This window comes from Bos javanicus, chromosome 22 (assembly GCF_032452875.1).
Source record: "Bos javanicus breed banteng chromosome 22, ARS-OSU_banteng_1.0, whole genome shotgun sequence".
NCBI classification, from domain to species: domain Eukaryota; kingdom Metazoa; phylum Chordata; class Mammalia; order Artiodactyla; family Bovidae; genus Bos; species Bos javanicus.
In genome coordinates, this window is record NC_083889.1 from 38,048,820 (window position 1) to 38,071,600 (window position 22,781).

The 22,781-nt window shown below is 40.8% G+C and overlaps 1 protein-coding gene across 1 annotated transcript in view; it reads right to left on the reverse strand.

The window, feature by feature from the left end:
• Positions 1-22,781, reverse strand: part of SYNPR (synaptoporin) — a 298,386-nt gene that overhangs the window by 225,958 nt on the left and 49,647 nt on the right. The gene's annotated exons all lie outside the window — the stretch shown is intronic.

Here is a 22,781-nt window from a genome sequence, read left to right on the forward strand (position 1 = left end):
CTACTAAACTGTCATAGAGAAGAAAGACGGATCTTCCCTGGTGGCTCAGTGGTAAAGAATCTGCCTGTAGTATAGGAAATGCAGGTTCAATCCCTGCGTCGGGAAGATCCCCTGAAGGAGAAAATGGCAGCCCACTCCAGTATTCTTGCCTGGGAAATACCACGGACAGAGGTGCCTGGTGGGCTACAGTCCATGGGGTCACAAAGCGTCGGATACAACTGAGTGACTGAGAATGAACATATGCATGAGAGGAGAAAGACAAGAAGCCAAGACGTGCCTCCAGCTCTTGCAGGGGGGAGGGTTGTCCCTACAGACAGCTCCTCCTAGAGTCACTCACGGCCTCTTCCGGCCCTTTGCTTCTGCTGCTCTGGGACAGCGGGCCTAACTTATCTGCTTAGTAAACACGGGAAGGATAAAAAAAAAAATCTTGGTTCAGGCCCACTCCTTTCTCTTGGGAGACTACTGAGTCTCATTTTATGCTGTTCTCCCCAGCTCAGTCCTTCAATGGTCTTCATGTGCTTGCTACTCTTGGATTTTATGATCAATTTGTTCATGTCGGTGGGTAAAAAGTGGGCTATTTTATTAGAACCAAAGGTGAACTGATCTGAAAGTCTTCAGAGAAAGTTGATAGGAAATTATTTAATGGATGAGTAAGGCCAACAACTCCTTAGCCCTCTGATAAATCTGTACTTCTCTGAAAGTGCTCCAGTGTCTTCCACATCTCCTGATGTGAAGGATTTGTGGGGCTAAAACAAAAGATCTAACACTCACATCATTGGAGTCCAAGAAGGAAAGAAGAAAGGCTACAGAGATGAAAAAGTATTCAAAAGAATTATGGCTGAAACTTTCTTAAATTTAGCAAGAGACATAATCTTGAATGTACTATTCTCTCTTTAGTGTGTGCCTGCAAAATTCTATACTAGCTTTGAAGAGAGAAAGAATTTGAAAGTGAATACCTTTCCACTCTGTGATTTAATGTTATTTAACGCTATGACTTTTTGGGAACGTAAAGTCACATTGTGAAATACTATATTAGATATCAGTTATAATACTAATATAAATATCTGTAATTTATATACAAAATACATATGTAGCTATTAGTTACTAAAAATATTCTACTAGACTGTATAATTTTTATAAAAGGTTTGATTTTATTTTTATAGTAAATGTAATATAGACTCATAAATCAACTCTGAAGAATCATAACTTGAACCTTTTACTCTTTACTTTCTGAACCAATACTAATAAGACTTCTTAGTGAAGCTGATCTGTTGAATATATTGTGCCTACTTATTCTAACAGCCTTTATCTTATTTTTCTCTAATTTCCATTATATTTGTTTATTAAAAGATTCAAGATTCCCTTGGCAGTAAGGGAAAAAAATCAGAATACATAGAACATTCTGTATACTAACTCTACAATGCTATATTCTAAGTATAAAATCATGGAATTAGTGTTTTTGTTTAATAACATAGATTCCAATTTTCTGGAGCATTGTGACTTCATGAAGCAAGGTTTTTAAAAGCATCTAAAATGTATTTCACTTGGTTTGCTTCATCCTTGCTGCTTGATTCTTTGAAAAATTTTTTCATCTTTTATTTTTACAGTATACTAAAACACAGACTTTAACTCAAAGTACGTGATTTCATTAAAGATGATAGGTTGACATTACCTTACTGAAATTTGTTATTGTCCTGAAGCTATTTTATTGTACCTTTCCAGGCCGTCAGTTTCACTTAAACCTGATAATTATACTTATAAAATAAGACTTCTTTTCTTACCTGAAAGTGACTTCTAACATGGGAGCAAGTTGCCCATGAAACCTAGAATCACTATCTTTATTTAAGCTTCAGACAACTAGAGAACCATTGGCTAAAAAGTTGAAAATAAAATGCCACATTCTGGGCAGCTAACTCAATAAGAAAACATTTTTCTGGTGCTTAAATATTTTCAAGTGCTCTTTGTTAAATAAATGTTGAAGTCATTGAACAGCAGATGCTTTTCATAAATGTAATCTCTATTATATAGCATCAGAATCTAAAAACTATAAACATTATTAGTCCCAGTTTTTCCTCAAAATTTTTATTGACAATTTAAAAATGAGCTATCACCTCAACTCATACAGAGCTAAGTAAGCTGTAGTTGGGAAAGGGGGACATTTAAAAGTGAATGATAAGAAAGGAAAGTAGTCTAAGGCATGACTTCGTGAAAAACATTAAAATGAGGATATAATACTGACAACACTCTTCATCAAAGCATTTCTCATGTGCCAGGGGCTGTGTTACACACTAGGAATACAATAGAAAATAACACCAGTAGGGTCTTTGCTTTTGTAAAGCTTACACTGTAGTGGAGGAGAGAGTCAATAAATAAAGAAAGAGAGAATTCTGGATAGTAACCAGTTGTATGAATCAAATAAAAGGGAAGTGATAAAAGGAGAGGGGGAATGTATGCAGCTACGTTAGATGAGATGACCAAGAAAGGTCACTCCCATAACTTGGTACCTGAGGTAAAGCCTGATGAGGAGAAAGATCTAACCAAGTGAAGAAATGAAAGGGAAGCAGAGTGGCAGGCAGAGCATTGTTTTGGGCTAATATTCAGCAAGTGTAAAGGTACTGGGGTGGGAAGTTTTGCCCATTCACAGAAACAGAAAGAGGCTCAGGGTGAAGGCAGAACAGTGATTAAGTTATAGAGAGGTGTATATTGAGGCAGAGAGAGGGGCAAGAGGTTGTATCATGTAGCACCTTGAGGCCATGAGAAAGAGTTCATATTTTATCTTAAGTATAAGGAGAAACCACAAGAGGTTTGACAATGAAGTGACATGAACTTATTTGCACTGTAACAAGATCGTTCCTCCAGCTGTTTACTAGAATGGATTTTAAAGGGCAAAACTAGAAGAAGGTTCAGGTAGGAAGACTCATGCAGGGGAGGGGCAAGATAGGAGTAGGGGATTAAGAACTACAAAATACTCTTTCCAGGCTTCACTGGTGGCTAAGTTGTAAAGAACCCACCTGCCCATGCAAGAGACATGGATTTGATCTCTGATTCAGGAAGATTCCCTGAAGAAGGAAATGGCAACCCACTCCAGTATTCTTGTCTGGAAAATCCCATGAACAGAGGATCCTGGCAAGCCACAGTCCATGGGGTTGCAACTTAGGCATTAAACAATAACAATGTTTTGTGTAAAATAAATAAGCTACAAGGATATATTGTACAGCATGGAGAATAGAGTCAATATTCTATAGTAACAATAAATGGGGTAAAATCTATAAAAATACTGAATCACAAAAAAACAAAAAAGAAGACTATCGCAGGATCCCTCTTGAAAGATGGTGATGGCTTGGTCTAGGGTAGGTGTAGTGAAGCAGTTGGATTTGATTTGATTTGCTGATTAATTTGAAAGGAAATGGGGAGGAAAGGAAAGAGACCAAGATTGACTCTCAGGTTTGTGGTGCTATGTCCTAACAGGAGAAGAATTCTAGAAGAGCAGGTGTTAAGATGGAAACCAAGAGTTTTTTTGGGGACATGTTAATTTCCTGATGCCTTAAGATATCCAAGTGCACATGTCTGGTGGTCCATTACATATTTAAGGCTGGAGTTGCAAGAGTAGTTCAGGCTGGAGATAGGAGTTTTGGACACACTGGCACCTAGATAATATTTTTTAAAGTAGTTCCCAAGGAAATTATTATACTAACATTAAATATCACTTCAGGGATAGATGTGTAGAATAGAATTTAACTGTAAACCTAAGGCTTCAGACAAAATTGATGGTAGAACCTTCCATTTATACCAACTATAATCAAAATATCATATAACTGTAGCAGGAAACTCTGAAGGACTTGAAGACTCAGGGTCTAAAAGTGCTTTAATCATGCAAACAAAATGAGATTAGTTAAATTTTTATTCAACAATGTGGCCTGCAGGGTATTTTCTGAGCTTCTGAATGCATTCTATACAGGATTCTTCAACTCAACACTAAATTTTTACAAAGTTCTCACTCATGAATTCAGAGCTCAACCTGCTAGTATAACACATAAAATTTGAAAAATTTCCCTTGTTTTGAAACCCCAAATGTGCCAAGAGATCCATCCTGCAGTCCCACCTCTGACCTAGAAACTTCCAACTATGCCCACAAATAATACAGAAAAAGTGATGTGGCATCGGTCCACTTTAAACATCCCAGCGTGAAATGGGCACAGTTAAGTTCCAGGATTTAAAAAAAAAAAAAAAAGTTCCAGGATAATGCTTGGGATAGGTACAAATTTTTGTTTTCAGACCTCTAGAGAAGATTATGAAGTCCTATTAAAATAAAGTGTCCAATAGATTCTTTACTGGTAAACTAGATAGCTTATCAATGTTTTTGTTTTTTTTTTTTTAACTTAACTAAATGATGATCAAAAGATTAGAGAAATCCCAGACATAGGTAGAGTCAGTCCTTTCAGAACATTCTCAAGGGCCAGCTTTTTCTAAATGAAATTTTGCCGAGTATTTTAAAATATCATTGTTCTCATCTTGGTCTAGATTCGGGGAAAGCTTCTCCCACAGAGAACTCAGAGGATAAAGAAGGATTAACACACCCACTTCATGATGACATCCACAGATGTACCACTGGTCTACACTCCTCCTCCAACTCTAGCCACTTGCTTATCATGTGGGCTTTAACAAGCCAGAAAGAATGTGACTAAACCCCAAGGACGAAGCCACATAAACCACTTCTGAGTTTTACCCTCTGCCTCACATAGGGAAAATTCAAATACACTAACGTCCCATCTATAACAAATCTCAGGGGATAAGAAAAGGACTTGGACAAGCTCTGTCTGAATCTTTGGATGCTGTGGATGGGGAAGGAAAAGCAATTCAGTTTTCACTGGCGTGCATCAACCTCGGAACTTCACACAATGATAAAGAAACACAAAGGGCATCTAGGAATTCCCTGGTGGTCCAGTGACCAAGACTCTGCACTCCTAGGGCAGGGGCCAAGGTTCGATCCCTGGGCAAGGAACTAGACCCAGCATGCCACGGTGAAGATCCCACGTGCTGCAACTAAGATCTGATGCAGCTAAAGAAATATTTCAAGAGAAAGAAGACAGTCTAAAAGACGCTTTAAAGCAAGAAGTAAACTATAGTACTAGATGACTGAGAAATATCCCAATTATGAGCAAATTTAAAGCAATGACATAGAATGCCTTGACAGCAACATCTCTCTCGCTAACCTTCACACCAATAGGTAGTAATTTATTAAATAACAACAACCGCAAATAGAGAGTAGAATAGAAAAAGAGATGAAACCTTAGGGAGTTTGAACACCAAATTTCAAAGGAATGGATGGGTATATTCAACGGGAAAAGACAAGAAATGTTTTAAGAAAAGTAAAAATCAAGAAATATCACATAAGTCAGTTATTTGGCAATCAGCCTGTGATTGTTTTATTTTCCCAATGGACTTTATACTGCATCTGTATGTACAAAGCTCTTTTCCATCGATTTCCCCCCAAACCAGCTGTCCCCCTTGGTACACTTAACCTCACCACCACCTTGCAGACTGCATTAGTCAACTCTGGCTGCCAGAATGCCACAGACTGAGGGGTTTAAACAGCAGAAACTGACTTTCTCACAGTTCTAGAGGCTGCAAGTCCCAGAGAATGTGGCCATCTCCCCATGGCATGCAGATGGCCATTCTCTTGCTGCTTTGTCATGTGGTCATGGTCACCCCCTGTGCACACACACCGCTGGCATCTTTCTCTTCTTGTAAGGACACCAGTCATGTTGGGTTTGGATCCCATTGTAATGGCTCATTTTCATTCAAACAACTCTTTAAAGACCTTATTTCCAAACACAGCTAAATTCTGAGTTACTGGGGGTTGGGGCATCAACATGTGAATTTGGGGGTGATGATATTCAGCCCACAACACAGACCAGAAGCATGGGTGCATTATTTTTCCTAATCTTGAAAATAATAGCATCTTCACAAAGCCTTGAAGTTTCTTAGACTTGAGAAGGCAGTCTCCCTGCTCAGGTCTGGGCTTTGAGTATCTATCGATGTATGGCCATCACCTTTCTCTGCAGTCCCTGCAGCAACTCTCTGCAATCTACTGGAAGCAACACCACAGAAATAGAACAGCTCTTTCCAAAGCTACTGATAAAGTCCTTTGGCTGCATTTGAAGACCATTTCTCTATCCTGCTTCCTCTGGTTCACTGTGTAGCCCTGGACACTGTTAGCACTGCCTCCTTCTAGAAGCACATTCTTTCCTTTGGGGATCGTGACTTTGCATGCCAAAGGGCTCCTCATTCTTTCAGTCTGCTCTGTTTTCACTTTCCTTAAGAAAACTCTGCCCTTTTCACTGCAGCCATCACCTTCTACACAGGTGGCCCTGAAATGAGTTCCCCAGACTTGGACTGCCTCCAAGCTGAAGTCTCTTACATTCAGTGCTAGGCTCTGCATCTGCAATTGTTGTAACACACTACTGTAAATAAAAAAGATAACCGACAAGGACCTACCATATAGCGCAGGGAACTCTACTCAATATTCTATATACATATATGTGTACATGAATCATTCTGCTGTACACCTGAAACTAACACAATGCTGTAAATCAACTATACTCCAATAATTTTTTTAAAAAAAGAATCTGCAAAATCACATTTCTTTTTCCCTCGTACCAGCACCCTTTCCAGCACTCTCTTTGCTTCTGTGCAGAACATGCAGGCTTGAAGCCTGGCACTATCTTCATCTTTCCTGAACGTATCCTACAAGTGCCTGGAGATCCCTGCTGGGAGGTACACACCGTGCCAAGCAATTCAGACATTAGGTAAGTTGAAGAGACACTGCCCTCACCTGCTCTTGGTCTAGCCAGCCCTCCTTTTCATGTCCCATAGCGTGCCATTAATTTCCAGAGATCCTTCCTTCCTTCCTTCTACACATCACTCAGATTCATCTCCTCTTTTTTTTTTTTTTTTACTCTCCATGCTGTCAAAATCCACATCCTGACACCTTGTTTCTCATCACATCAATTTCATCCCACTTGATAGACGTGATCATCTCCAAACGGATCACACACCTCTAGTCTCTACTTGACCTGTACCACCTCGTCTCTCCAGAACACCCCTACAACACCAGCCGTAACCACCGGTACTGTCACTGTCACCCCCTGCAGAGATTTTTCAGTGAATATAGCAGCCCTCTGAAAAACAAAATTCAAACTCCAGAGCTGGGAAGGCTGGACAGACAGGACAGATTTGAATTCCTGCTTTGCCATTTCCGGGCTTGGTGTCCCCAAGCAAATCATTTATCCTCACTGGGGCTCTTTCTCATCTAAAATATTAGGATCAAAATTGCAAAGGAGCTCCTGGGGTTGACAGGAGATGCTATGACTAGCGCCACCGCCACCGTGTGCTGTACAAGCTGATGCTCGGGAAGTACACTGTGAGCCAGGCTCTGGGATTCCTGCTTACTCTTCAGTATCTCACTTAATCCTGCCTCTGTACACTCGCTGTGTGATACTGGGCAAGTTTCTTAACCATTCTGTGGCTTGGGTGGGTTTTATTTTAATTTTCAAAATGGAGCATTGTAAGCAGCAACTGTGATAATACACGTGAGTGACAGTGCCTGGCACAGAGTAAGCTCTCACCAATGGTCCTCCGACTCTTACTCAGCATCACTCACTGCAAATCCTAGATGGGGTCATAAAACCAGGTATGTCCCAGCTGTGTCCATCTCCTAGTTCCTAGCCTAGACTGATGAGCTGCTAGCAAAAAGGAACTGTGTCTTCTATTTACCGTGTTTGCCCAACAGTAGTAAACAGCACATAGAAAGCACAAGAAACCCTTGCTCGGTGAATGACAATGAATGAGTCACCCGGTGACAATGTTCTCTATAAAGGTGCACACTCTTAATTTGAAAACTTGATCCAGAAGTTTCTGAGAATGAACTTCTGTGGTTTATATCATACTTGGCCCTCTTTCTTTCATTCCTTTCTTCCAGCCGGATAACTGTAGTGATAAAGATTGTCTACATTTATCCAAGACAATACATATTCTTCTTCTCACCCTACTCCCAGATAAAATTAGCATTTTAGAAGGAAAAGAAACCTATAGGGGAAAAAAGAAAACCCTCAATTTTGTCCCAGGGAAGCCTTGAAAAGATTTATTTAAATTCTCCTTGAATTCAATACATAATCAGAGATTATATATGGGTTAATGAGTGCCGGGAGTAAAACTAATTAAGATTCTGCCTCTTTTGCAGAAAATAAAATGGATTCAGCATAATTGTCTTCCAAATCTTTTATTGATATAATTACTAAATGCAAATATTTATGAATTATACAGGCAACATTCAATATCATTTAAAATAGCAAAGAGCTGTTGCTGCAACAAAGGATATCGGGGAATAGAACATCAAAAGCTTCTCACAGATCATTTGCTCACCACGTTTATGTGAGAAACAATCGGAGAATGATCTGTGTCCCTATTACAGACTCATCGCACTGAAGTGGCACCAAGGGTCAAAACATTTGCATTGCTTTTCAGCTAAACAGAAAATGCAATAAAAGGAAATTTTGTCCAGAAGACAGATAGGTAGGTAGATAGATAGTAGCAGGCATTTTTGCCCTGGGTAACAGTTTTTCCTCAAATTAATGAAAACAGCACTGTGTATGTTTCTTTCCTCTTTCAGCATCTTTTGGAGAAAATATGCCCTGCTGATATTTTTGACAGCAAATTGTAAGGTTGACATACTTGTCAGGAATTCTTCAGCTTTATTCCCCTATCGTAAACTTTCATCACGCAAATTTAAAAATAAATTTCTCATACAAACCTCTATTTGGACACCTAACATGTAAAACAGAGATCAGCAGAGCTTCTAGGGTGGAAGCTCACTTTAGGGCAGGAGTGCTGAGCTCTGCCAACCACCTCCCACCACAACTGCAGGTCAGGAAGCCTTCCTGTAGAACCCTGAGATCCACAGAACTCTGAGTACCTTCAAACTAGATGGCTGTAGATCATTCCAAACTCTAAATTCTATTTTTCTAGGACATTCTGGTTGTCGAACACACAGGGTGTCACTTGGTGAAATTATAAATTGCACAGCTGAACTCACATCCATTGGCAAATACCCTGTGTTTCAGCTCACAGTTGCTGGGTTGGAAACCACAGCCCTCTGCTGGCATGTGTTTACTTTGCAGTCAGCTAACCTCTAAATAATTTTTGTAATGACTGATCTTAAGCTATTACTCCCCTCTTCATGAACTTATGCCAATGGGTTTCCAGACTCTCGAAAGTAAATGCTTGAATTTACTCCTGTTTTTCAAATGTCATTTCATTAAACTTGGTCCTTGTTTCATCTTATTCAGGTCACTTCAGATTATAATTCAACCACCTAATGTATTCATTTATCCTCTAAGCTAATGTCATTTACAAGATTTATGAAAGCACCTTCTTTAAAGCAGAGCATCCCAGTTCCCATCTCGTGCCCCCAGAATCATAATCTCCAACATTAAATCCAAGCAGCAATTTCTCCCCCATGTGTCCTTGGTAATTCAAATGTTTGGGAACCACTTCTTGAAGTCTTAAAAGGCATGGGTGGTAGTGCCTGGTCAGGACCAAGGACAGAGACCATCTGAACTCTGATTGCATTAAATCCACAGTTTATGTTTGACAGCTCAACCAAGTAATTCACTGACTCTGTAACCTAAGCTGACAACAAGAATTTCTTGATTTTTCCAAATACCTTACTTATATCCAGATATATCCATTCAAATGTGCTAGTTTAAAATCTAACCTTACATTTTTGAAGAAGCAGTAAAGTTCGTGCTTCTAGTTTACCTGCTTCCTTCTCTATGTGCTCATAAACCATCTATCTACTGGATTCTATACAGTTTGCCAGTGGATTGACATTAAGCCCCTGAATCTATAAGTCATACTATCTACTTACCCTCCCATCACTTTAAAAAAAAAAGCATCACCAATATCCAAACAGAGAAGCTCACTTACTACCTTGCACAAAAGTGCACCCTATCTAGATTACACACACAGACTCATCTAGATTTCTGCCATTTCACTTCTATGTAGATGTCATATCCTTAGCAGTGATGTTTTTACATTTCTAGACAGATGGTCACTCTTCTTGACAGAGAAAATGGTAAAAAGTAGAGGAGCTAAATATGGGAAAGCTTTTGCAGATATTGTTACTAAATTTGTGGTGTTAACATTTTCTCATCCTTCCAAACCAGGAACCTGCTGCTTCTGGGGGTAATAATGCCAGCAGTAGTAATACGGTAGTGGTGATAAATTTCCTTTAATATATAAAGTCCTTCTCATTATCTTGCACAATTTTCATAATTGGTGCAGGCAATGATTCTATAGAGTAGGTTATAAAAAGGAGAGCAGAAGGAAATATTACTATGTGAGCCTTAAAGCACTTGACTATTACCTACTAGTCTCAATGCTACATAAAAGCAAAGCCAGTCTTACTCAGGGCTGTATTATGAGTCTCTAGACATTACATGGCACTGAGTGGGGTTCAAATAATAATACTTAAATGAATAAGTAAATAAATGATGACATGAGTATGAAGCAGTGCACCCTATTTAATCCTTATAATAGTCCCTGGAGTTAGCTATCATTTCCTATGTTCTAGATGAGGAAAATGAGGCTCAGAAAGGTTAAGTGACTTGCCTAAGACCACAGATAGAAATCAATGTACGAGCAACAATCTAAGCCCATGTATTTCAGCTGCCAGCTCTTGAACACACCTCATTCGTCTCTAAGCCTGGTTTCAAGAGAAGTGAATTTACTTGGCTCTTCAGTCACTTAACAGCTGTAGTTCCTGGGAAAGTCTCAGAAATTTCCAGAGTCTTAATATCCACACTCAAAAGAAAGGAAAAAAAGTTGCTGGCTCTGCTTATCTTTTTTAACACTCAAAAGTAGAAAACGTTAAACATGAAAAATTATTATTATTGTTGTTATTGTTATTATTATTACTATATCTCTGATCTTCTTTAGGAGAAAATAGCTAAATATGTAAACGTCATGGAGTGGATATTTCTTCCTCTTACACAGAGGCTGTGCAAAGGAAATTTTTTTTTAAATTTCAGCACTGGATAGCTATAAAACAAGTAATGATTATGTGAAACAATGCTGGCTTCCTATATTTTAAGTACACAACAGCATTACTTTGGATGGTATGAAAACCAAAAGCTGTATGTGCTACCATGTAGATGAGTGAAACATGAATAGTGTAGAAATTTCTGTGTCATACTCACTACAATCCAGTCTTCATATTCCGGGAACTGTTTGGAATTCAGGTAATTCTATTGGTGCTAACAGTCAACAGTCACTTTCCTTGGGAATCACTCAGACAATGGCTCTGGCTCTCCATGAAATGTCTTTTTCCTTGTCTAGCAAGAGGGTGAAGGTATAGAGCAATTTTTAGAATCAAATGACTGAAAGAGACAGGTTTCAGAAAACAGAATCAGTATATAGTCATCCCTCCATATCCAAGGGGGATTGATTCCAAGACACCTTTCTCCAGGCTCCCACACCAAACCCATGGATGCTTGAGTCCCTTGTATAAAATGGCACAGTCTTTGCATATAACCTATGCTCCTGTATACTTTAAATCATACCAACATTATTTATAATATCTAACACAATGTAAATATGGGCTTCCCAGGTGGCTCAATGGTAGAGTCTGCCTGACAATGGACCCTGGGTTGGGAAGATCCCCTGGAGAAGGAAATGACAACCCACTCCACTATTCTTGCCTGGGAAATCCCATGGACAGAGGAGCCTGGTGGGCTATAGTCCATGGGGTCGCAAAGAGTCGGACACAACCTAGCAGCTAAACAACAATGTGAAGTAAATACTATGTAAATAGTTGTAAATGCCACACAAATACTATTTAAATAGTTACCTGCACATGGCAAATTCAAGTTCTGATTACTGGAATTCTCTGAACTTTTTTTTTTCAAATACACTGAACCAAGATTGGTTGAACCCATAGTCTATTCAATGAATTTAAAGGAGTCTAATGTGCCAGGCAAGGGGGAGAGAGCTACACAGTGAGTCTGGAGATGCAGCCAGGGTCTGGATAAATTTGGGTCCTATAGGCTGAACACAACATGCTGGATTTTATTTGCAATGAAATGGAAAGCCCCTGGGAAGTTCAAGTATAAGTGACATATTTTGATTTTGTTTTTTAAATAATTAATCTAGCTGCTTAGCATAGTACATAATTGGGACAGGGCAAAAGTGAAGCTAAGAGAAGAGATAAGAGGTCATTGCAATGGTCCAGCTAAGACAGGGGGGCTTCATGGTCTGTGCTGACATGTGGGAGGTGAGGCACCATCAGAATCATGTATAGGTTGAAGGCATGAAGGAATTTGCTGACGGACAAGATGTGAGGTGTGAGTAGAAGCAAAGATGTCTGTAAGATTTTTGGGTAAGGTAATTGGATAAAAGGCAATATGGTTACAAAAATAGGGGTAGCAGGGATTTTATTTTATACTATAAATATTTTATTTTATAAATATTAATGTTAAGATGCTTATTATAACTCGAGGCAGAGATTCCAGATGGCAGTTGGATATATAAGTCCAGATTTCAGAAGAGAGGTATGAACTGGGATATATATTTGACAATCTGATGAGACTAGCTCTTCATCCTTAATTCATAAATACCCAGGACTGCTTAATTCTTATTCTTCGAGTGTGCTTCTTAGTATTTCATCAAATCTACAAGTTACCCCACAATCTTGAAATAAGTTCTCCACCTGTGTCCCCTTCCAATTATGAAAATAAGTTTCTGTCACTTGCAGCCAAAGACCCTGATGCATATAAGTACTATCATTATCCCCATTCTGCAAATATGGACAGTGAAGCTCACAGACATCAGGAAACTTGACCAAAATCACGAAGATAGTCACAAAGAGCTGGGACTTGAAGCCAGGTGTGTTTGTAAGATAGCCACCCCTCTAAAGTCAGACTATTACACAGCTCCTACCGCATGGTCTCTTTAGCAAGACACCTTCAAAGGCCTGGAGCCAAGAGTGATGTTCAAAGTGACTTCCTGGTGGTGAGGAGGGGCCGGAGAGGCACAGCTTCAAATAGAATAGAGCATCTCTCCGGGAGAGCCAGCAGTTGCCAACCTGAAACTTCGGGAGGCATCTCAAAGCCACAGGGAGTCGGCTCTTCCTCCTTTGGTACCACACTGTGATTTGACACTGAGCCTCTGTCGCAAAGTGCAAACAACTCAACTTTGGGATTAAGTTTCCTAACAGAATTATTAGGAAGGGGGAAAGCTACTTTTCTGTGGCCAGGTAGAGACAGTCAATTCACATTCAAACAGCCAGAAGTGGTTTTATTCTCTTGCCCGGAGAATGTGATAAAAGTCATCTCCAGGAAGCATTAAAAGAGGATGTGGTCCTATGGATTCCTTATTGAAAGCCAGCCTTTCATTAGGTTACTATATAGATCAAGGAGAAGGGTGCTTCTCTTGTTCTTGCATGTCCTCCTCAGCGCCCAGCACAGCGCTGGGTACTCAGCAGTTTAATGTGTGTATGTTGAAGGAAAACATGGAAAATACTTGGAATTTCCTAATATAAAATAGAAGGCTTTAAAAATCCTTAGCATCATAAAACATGAATGGAAGGACAGTAAACGGTATCACAGGAATTCTGAGACTCTTGAAGAAGGAGGGGTAGAAGGTAAAGTGCTTTCCTTCAGTGGTTCTAATGTCAAACTGCTTGGTTACCATCCAAGCTCAGCTAGAAACTAGCCCAGTCAGACTCCAGGAGTCAAATGGAGATTCTAGAGAGGTTGACAAGCACAGTCCAAAGCAGGAGGGATGTTTGCGTCTCAGACGGGAAAGCACACCAGGAGACAGGAAACAGGGAGTGGGTAAGAGTCTTAGAGAAGGAGGAGAGCTAAGGGCTGCTTACCCACCAGGCGCAACCAGGGACAGGGCTGGGACACAGGTCTAATCCCCGCCTAGTCTATGTCTCAAAAGGCCTCATGCGCTTCTTTAAGGACTCTGTCAGCACCATGGACCGTGCACTCGCTGCTAGTCTGCTGGTCCAGGGAGGAACAAACTGTAACCTGCAGCAGGGAGCAGAGCCAGCTGAGCCGTTCTTAGCCCAGCTGGATCCACTGACCTTCAATTTTCGCTTACATATGTATACAGCTCAATCTCTGGGTCGTAAGGTGGCCTGTTGTGCAGCACTTTTATGGCAATTGCTAACTGATGCACTCTCTATGATGGCTATTATTAGTGCTCATTTCTACAAATGAAGAAACTGAAGCATAGACAAGCTCAGAAATTGCCTAAGTTCTCGCGGTGTCAGAGCTGAGATTTGAATCCAGGCAGCCTGACTGCAGAATCTGTGTTCTTACCTTTCCTATACATACCCTCATAAGAAAGCCAAACCCTTCAAATAAAGAGTCAGCTGGTCTTTGTAAACAGAATACATAAAACAGATCGTCAAAAAGAACCTACTGTATAGCACAAGGAACTCTGTCAATATTCTATAATAGCCTAAATAGGAAAAGAATCTAAAAACAGAATAGATATAGGTATATGCATACCTGAATGACTTTGCTGTACACCTGAGATTAACACAACATTGTAAATCAACTACACTCCAATATAAAATAATTTTTGTTAAATAAACAACACAAAGCCTGAAGAGCGAATAAGTGAAAACGGAGGACCTCACAGCACTCTATGCATTAAAATCCATACAAAAATCAGATTTCTTCAGGCTACAAGAATGCATTCCTACCATATCACCACCCCCAGTATTAAGAAGCCTGCCTCAGGCACCTGGCTGGATGCATTCACAGCTTAGGGTGATGTTAAACATTTATAAGTGGAGAGGATGGTTTGCTTCAAGTGAAGCTGTGATGAGGAGGACTGGAGTCATCAGTGAGTCAGGCAAGAGTGTGACTGCTGAGGGCCTGAATCATCCAACTGATCTGTCTGCATCGTGATCCAACTTTTGGCTAATCCCCAAATCTCCACCCAGTGCTGCATGAGCAAGGACTCATAATCCATCACAAATGTCAAATAACCTGGAATGTGCTGCTTAATCCACAAGAGGCTCAGGGCCAAAGTCAGAGGTTTCATTTCAGCAGGAAGCCCATGGCATTCTTAATTCTAGGCAGCCTCACGAAGTCTCCCTCGCTGTCAAGGAAGATGAATAAAGATGATTCAGCTCATTCCTGGGAAGATATCTCAACTCCTGTGTGTTGATAGCAAGCTCATACTCATCTGGATTCGCCTAACAATCTATTTCGGAGAAGGCAATGGCACCCCACTCCAGTACTTTTGCCTGGAAAATCCCATGGACAGAGGAGCCTGGTGGGCTGCAGTCCATGGGGTCGCTAGAGTCACACACAACTGAGCAACTTCACTTTCACTTTTCACTTTCATGCATTGGAGAAGGAAATGGCAACCCACTCCAGTGTTCTTGCCTGGAGAATCCCAGGGACGGGAAGCCTGGTGGGCTGCCATCTATGGGGTCGCACAGAGTCGGACACGACTGAAGCGACTTAGCAGCGGCAGCGGCGGCAGCAACAATCTATTTGTGCCTTTCTTCTCTGATTGTATGTTTCCTTATGATGAAGACTTCTTTATCGATTTCTATTTCACCCACAGAACCTTGTATACAGCAGAGATTAATAAATGCTTGCTCAGTTAACAAATAAATGTACATGCAGAAAGGCAGTTAAGGTTTTAAAAGGGCACAATGAGGACTTCTCTGGCAGTCCAGTGCTTAAAACTCTGAGCTTCTACTGCAGGGGGCACAGGTTCAATCAATCCCTGGTTGGGGAACTAAGACCCCACATGCTGTAGAGTGCAGCCAAAAATAATAAATAAATAAATAATTAAACAGGTATAATGAATCAGGCCTCTTGTTTATCACTGTATCACCAGTGTCTACCACAATGCCTGACCCTTGGTAGATGCTTAATAACTATGTGGTATTTAAAGTCTGCACTGGAGGCACAGAACCTGACTTAGAGTTGATCTCTAGACTGCAATGTCTTGAAAAGACGCCCCATTTTTCCTGCAAATCTAGCTGCCTAGAGCATCTGTGGGTCTTATTAATCGACTTCCCCTTGTTCCATTAGCTCCCCAGCTGCTTTCCATAAATTCTCTGTTTACTTCACTTAGCTGGAGTTCAAATCCATCGCTTGCAGTCAAAGAACCCTAACCAACAAATCAACATTTTCTTAAAATGTGGTCCACAGACCCTTTGCATCTCTAGTCCTTGGAGCTTAAAGATACAGATCCATAGGCCTCATCTTAGACCTTTGAATCAGCATTTCTGCAGACTTTGCCTCTCTGACAGGCTCCTCAGGAGATTATTTTGTGAGTTTCCAGAACAGCAGGATGTACGGCACTGTACGTGTACAACACTAAAAGTTTGACAAATGGCAGTTCCTTGCCTACACCTGCAGGTCTTGATGCAAGATTCCTTGTCACCTCTTTCAGTTTACTTCATCCTCTCTCCTCCCAGCTTACCTCACTCCAGCTTCACTGGCATTCAGTTCTTTTCCACCCCAGGACCTTCCTACTTGCTGTCCCCTCCATGACCACATGGGTGAGCTTTTTCTTTTCTCTGCAGTGTATGTGTTCAGTGCCTAGAACATTACTTATCACATAGCAAGTTCTTAGTTCAAGTTCCAATTATTGCTGAATAAAGGAAATCTCTTGAATACTATGCTACACAGGTAAAACTAGCCTGGCATTAACAAAACCAAATGTCACATTTACCTTTAGAAATCTGTCATCTCAGTTTAATATTTCTCAGTACATCATGTACCGCTCCCAAATTTGATCTTTATTGCCTAAAAGTGCAAAAAAAAAAAAAAAATCCACCGTGTCTACTTTAAATTTTCTCAGCTAAGACAAATGTGGCCTAAATTTCCTTAAGGCAACGAATGACCAAGAATTCCTGTTCCTTGAAGCATCAGAGAGAGGAAAGCCAGCTAAAATTTCCCTGCTACTGCTCACTCACACTTGATTTGAAAAGCACACCTGCCCTCTAGTGGAAGTATGTATTACTGCAGCTTGAACTCAAACTGTCAAACCCATTAGGCACGGAGTGTCCTGTTACCCCTGAAACCAGATGAAGTAAGCAGATGAAAAGACCAAGACCTGCAACAAATAAATGAGCCTATCTGTTTCTGAGGGTTAAATTTCCCAAGACCAAGTAAGGAGACCACTCAGAATTCTGGCCTGTGAGACACTGAACATATGTTTTCCTGTAAAATCAACAAAGATGAGGGATAACTGGTCACTTTAGGGCAATGTAAGAAACTATTAGGATTAAGTAGTAGAGGGAAAAATATGCAAGAAGGAAGCGAAGTTTCTCAGAAGAGGCACACAGTCAAGAAAGTGAGAAGCTGACCTCAGGGAACCCCAGTGGGGAACAAATTCCTCCTTGCTCAAACAGCAGGGTTTAAAAGATGCCCACGAGCAGCTGTGCCTCAAAGAGAAGTCAAGAAATCACTCACTGATAGGCTCTAGGGCAGCTCCAAGTTACAGATCTGGTTTGGCCCACACGTTGCTGAGTAAACTATTAACCACGAGAGGCAAGGGCTCTCCAAGTTGCTCCAGCACGTCGTCTCTCGTGTGCACACATGCACACTTCTGTGATGTCACTACTGAGTGCACGGGTCATTTCTATTTAGCACACCGGTGGATTTCTCACAGCCAGCCTGCTTCCTGCATCAAGTGACCTGCCTGAGGCATTTACATGTTTGCCTGATGACTTTGGGATGTTCTCCATAATGGTGCACCATTTCTCCTCTCTTCTTCACCCCAAAGCACATGTACACATGCAGACACACACACACACACACGCCCCTTTAGCAATATGGACCTTCTTTCTCTCTCTACCATGAAATACTCTGCTGTCCCCATTTGCAAAAAAAAACACAAAAACCCTCAAAACCTTAAATGAAACTCCCCTTGTCTCCCATCCCCAGACCTTGTAGTGGATTTGGTTAATGAGAAACTATAGTGCAACAGGTCCTTATTGTAAGGAAAAATCTCCCTCTCCATTCAGAAGTTAGTGTGTGTGATGGGGGATTAATCCGTGTATTTTCCCTTCCTCTTGATATTTGGATGTACTAAGTATAATTGTAAATGTGGAAAGTGCCTTCTGATATTTAAGATTCCTTTCCTACAGTGCTGTAGAAGGGCAACTGAAATGGAAAATCATGACATGTTAGCTCTTCTCACCAGTTTCAGCATGAAGGGACTACAAAACGTGTGCCTTTTAGAAATACAATGCCAGGGTATTAAGAACAGCTTAGTTTAAGCTTTCATTAGCTTAAATATAATTGGACAAACTCAAAGGCTTATTCCAGTTTTTGGATTTCATCTTTACGAGAAAGACAAGAAAAAGAGCCAAAGTGAAACTAAAAGACAAGTATCAGAAAGAAGGCAAAACAGCATAATCTGGTACCTAGATAAGTACAACTGGTTCACCTATGCTTTGCCACCTACCAGGCAAAGGAATTGCTTAAAAAGAGGCAGAAGATCCTTCAGTTCTCAGGTCAACGAAGAGGTCCGAGTAGATTCAGCAATAGTGTGCTTACAGAAGGCACTGGGTAGATGCGGAATTCAGGCAGAAGATAAACAGGTCTTCATAAACCAACTCTAATCTTCCAAAAATTAGCCTGCTGCTGCTGTTGCTGCTGCTACTGCTAAGTTGCTTCAGTTGTGTCCGACTCTGTGTGACACCAGCACATAGACAGCAGCCCACTAGGCTCCCCTGTCCCTGGGATTCTCCAGGCAAGAACACTGGAGTGGGTTGCCATTTCCTTCTCCGAAACTAGCCTGCATCCTGCCAAAATTCAAACTGGAAATGTTGGAATTTATCTACAGCAACCACATGAAAATGTTTTTCAGCCACATGCTTGTATTTCATTATTGCCAAATTTCACCTTTAATCTACTAGCTACTAGTCTGAATAAGAGTAATCATCAGTCAGGATAGTTCTTTTAAAAAATGGATTATTTAGGGTCATTGAGAAACTTCACAAATAATTAACATAAACCAAATGAAGGTGGGCACTTACTATGTCCTCCGTTTTGTGTTAATTTTGTTGTTGTTGTTCAGTCACTAAGTCATGTCTGACTCTTTGCGACCCCATGGATTGCAGCATGCCAGGCTTCCCTGTCCTTCACCATCTCTCGGAGCTTGCTGAAACTCATGTCCATTGAGTCAGTGATGTCATCCAACCATCTCATCCTCTGTTGTCCCCTTCTCTTCCTGCCTTCAGTCTTTCCCAGCATCAGGGTCTTTTCTAATGAGTCAACTCTTTGAATCAAGGTGGCCAAAGTTTTGGAGTTTCAGCTTCAACATCAGTCCTTTCAGTGACTATTCAGGACTGATTTCCTTTAGGATTCTCTGGTTTGATCTCCTTGCAGTCCAAGAGACTCTCAAGAGTCTTCTCCAACACCACAGTTCAAAAGCATCAATCCTTCGGCGCTCAGCCTTCTTTATGGTCCAACTCTCATATCCATGCATGACTACTGGAAAAGCCATAGCTTTGACTAGATGGACCTTTGTCTGCAAAGTAATGTCTCTGCTTTTTACTATGCTGTCTAAATTGGGCATAGCTTTTCTCCCAAGAAACAAGCGTCTTCTAATTTCATGGCTGCAGTCACCATCTGTGGTGATTTTGGAGCTCAGGAAAATCAAGTCTGTCACTGTTTCCATTGCTTTTCCATCTATTTGCCATGAAGCGATAGGACCGAATGCCATGACCTTAGTTTTTTTGAATGTTGAGTTTTAAGCCAGCTTTTTCACTCTCCTCTTTAACTTTCATCAAGAGGCTCTTCAGTTCCTCTTCACTTTCTGCCATATGGGTGGTGTCATCTGCATATCTGAGGTTATTGATATTTCTCCCGGCAATCTTGATTCTAGCTTGTGCTTTATCCAGCCTGGCATTTCACATAATCTACTCTGCATATAAGTTAAATAAGCAGGGTGACAATATACAGCCTGCCCATTGCTTTCCCAATTTGGAACCAACCTGTCCACTGTTCCATGTCCAGTTCTAACTGTTTTTCTTGATCTGCATACAGGTTTCTCAGGAGACAGGTAAGGTGGTCTGGTATTCCCATCTCTTGAAGAATTTTCCAGTTTGTTGTGATCCACACAGTCAAAGGCTTTAGTGTAGTCAATGGAGCAGAAGTAGATGTTTTCTGAAATTCTCATGCTTTTTCTATGATCCAACAACATTTCTGAAATGATCTCAATCAATTGTACTTTTGGACACTTATTAAGGCAAGCTGATAGAACTGGTCAAAAGAGAAGCAAAGAAATTTAATCCATTTTTTAAATCATACTTTCTATTAATATGGCTCTCCAGTATGGGATTACCTTCTGGCTCAGCTGGTAAAGAATCTGCCTGCCATACGGGAGACCTGGGTTTGATCCCTGGATTAGGAAGATCCCCTGGAGAAGGGAAAGGCTACCCACTCCATTATTCTGGCCTGGAGAATTCCACAGCCCGTATAGTCCATGGGGCTGCAAAGAGTCAGACATGACTGAGCAACTTTTACTTTCAGTTTCTTTATTCAGTATAAGGAACAAATACCATTAAAAATAACTTCTTAAAGTCATTTTTAGAAGTAAAACAGTAAGTAGTTACATAGCAAAGTACTGATATTTAAATATAATTTATCTATAAGAAGAATAAAAATAGTAATAGCTGAAAGTCTATTTGTGACTTGGGTAAAAATTCCAGTAACAGGATCATAGAAAGATTTAGAAGTTCTATATTTAAAAAGTGAAGATCTCTTAAAACTTTATTAGGTGATTCAAAGACAGCTCTACTGATGAGAACAAAATTGATAAATCGATGGAGTTCAAATAAAATGGTCTCAGGAAATGATACAGTTGGCAAAGGCAATATTTCAAAATTAATATGTTAGGATAAAAATCTTTTATAAAACATATGGATTTGTCCCTCCATATCCACTTCCCACCTCTCTCTCCCAGGAGGTAACCTGGGTAGACCACAAGCATGTGTTCCCTTGGGCTCTGGTTTGGGCTGGATTCAGCCAATGGGAGCCCAGCACGAGATCAAAGGATGGGGAAGATGGGGAGAGTGACTGATTCCTCAGCCTTGTTCCCTGCAAGGGCCCCTCAGGGAGGCTATGCCCCTCACTGGAGGTCACCGCCCTCTCACCAGAACTCCCTTTTTCCAGGTTCCACAGGTGCTTCATCCTGCATCCCTCTCTGGGGCTACAAACCCAGGCAACTGCCCTGCCCCATGCGGTCCCTCTACACCCAGCTACACTCTTAGGAATACCTCTTTCATAGTGAACCATCTTCTTTAACTCTGTACCTGTTTCCCACTGGGATCCAAAGATATCAAAGAAATAATTAAGCTAAATATTAATATGATAATATTTAATATTATGAGGTTCCCTAGTGGCTCATACGGTAAAGAATCCACCTGCAATGCAGAAGACCCAGGTTCTATCCCTGGGTTGGAAAGACCCCCTGGAAGATCCCACTCCAGTATTCTTGCCTGCTAAATCCCATGAACAGAGGAGCCTGGTGGGCTATGGTCCATGGGGTTGCAAAAGAGCCAGACAACACTTTCACTTTTACTTAACATTATAATTCCATATTAACAATTTCCTCTCTATTTCAAAAAGTTTATACAATGAAGCTGACCAAAAGAAATTTTAGGGGACTTTAATATTAGAAGAAAAATAAAGCAGAGCTTCTAAAATGAGGATCCAGGGCACTCTGACTTGGGAGGTTAAGTGGCTGTCTCCTTACTAGCCATAACATAGGTAAGGAGAAAGGAGGGGCTGGAGACAACTGGACGATTGGGTCAAATGGAAAATGGTATATTATCCAAAGGGCTGGTGACACTTTTTTTTTAAATGTTGGACTTGTTATTATAAGCACATTCTGTTGAATACAACAAGTTTGGTTATTACCTTTTATCAAAGTGTCAGAAGGGCAGATTTTAAAGAGAGCTAGACAATATGAGAGAACATTCTTCCCGTCCACAGAGTCTTTGAAACTGATTGCAAATGAATTGCCTCTGAACAGCGTAGGAGCAAGGCAGAGAGCTTTCCTAATGATGTACATCTGCGAGGCTTCACTTGGGGTTTGGCTGCATTTACATCACTATAAACTCTGCAATTACAGCTCAAGCCGTTTCCGGCACTGACACGAAGAATACGAATTGCAACAGCAGGTTTCCTGGCTTGGATTTCCGCCAGGAGCCTGAGTCACCGTCCCCAGACATCTGTAGCACATTAAACTGTACTCTTGTTATCTCTCAACACTGAACAATGGCCTAAAGCTCTGACAAAACAAATGGCTGAAGTCTTTTCCAGAAACCCTCTAATGTGAGGCTGTGAATCACGAGCCTGTCCAAAAATCTTGGGGTCATTTACACTGTAGAAATACACCCCAAATATCGCTGTTTTGTTTTTTGATTGTCTGATCTTTATTTAAACTTGACGGATTTAGAGGGCCTAAACTGCAGGCTGAATGTCTGTGTCCCCTGCAAAACTCACACATTAAATCTTAATTTCTAAGGTGATGGTATTTGGAGGTGAGGGTCTTTGAGAGGTGATGAAGGTATGAATGGAGAAGGAAACAGCAACCCACTCCAGCCTCTTTATGAGCTTCCCCACCCCTCCTGTTGTGTGAGGACTTATGAAGAGGATGGACCTCTATAAACCAGAAAGCAGACCCCAAACCTGCCCATACCTAGATCCTGGGTTCCCAGACTCCAG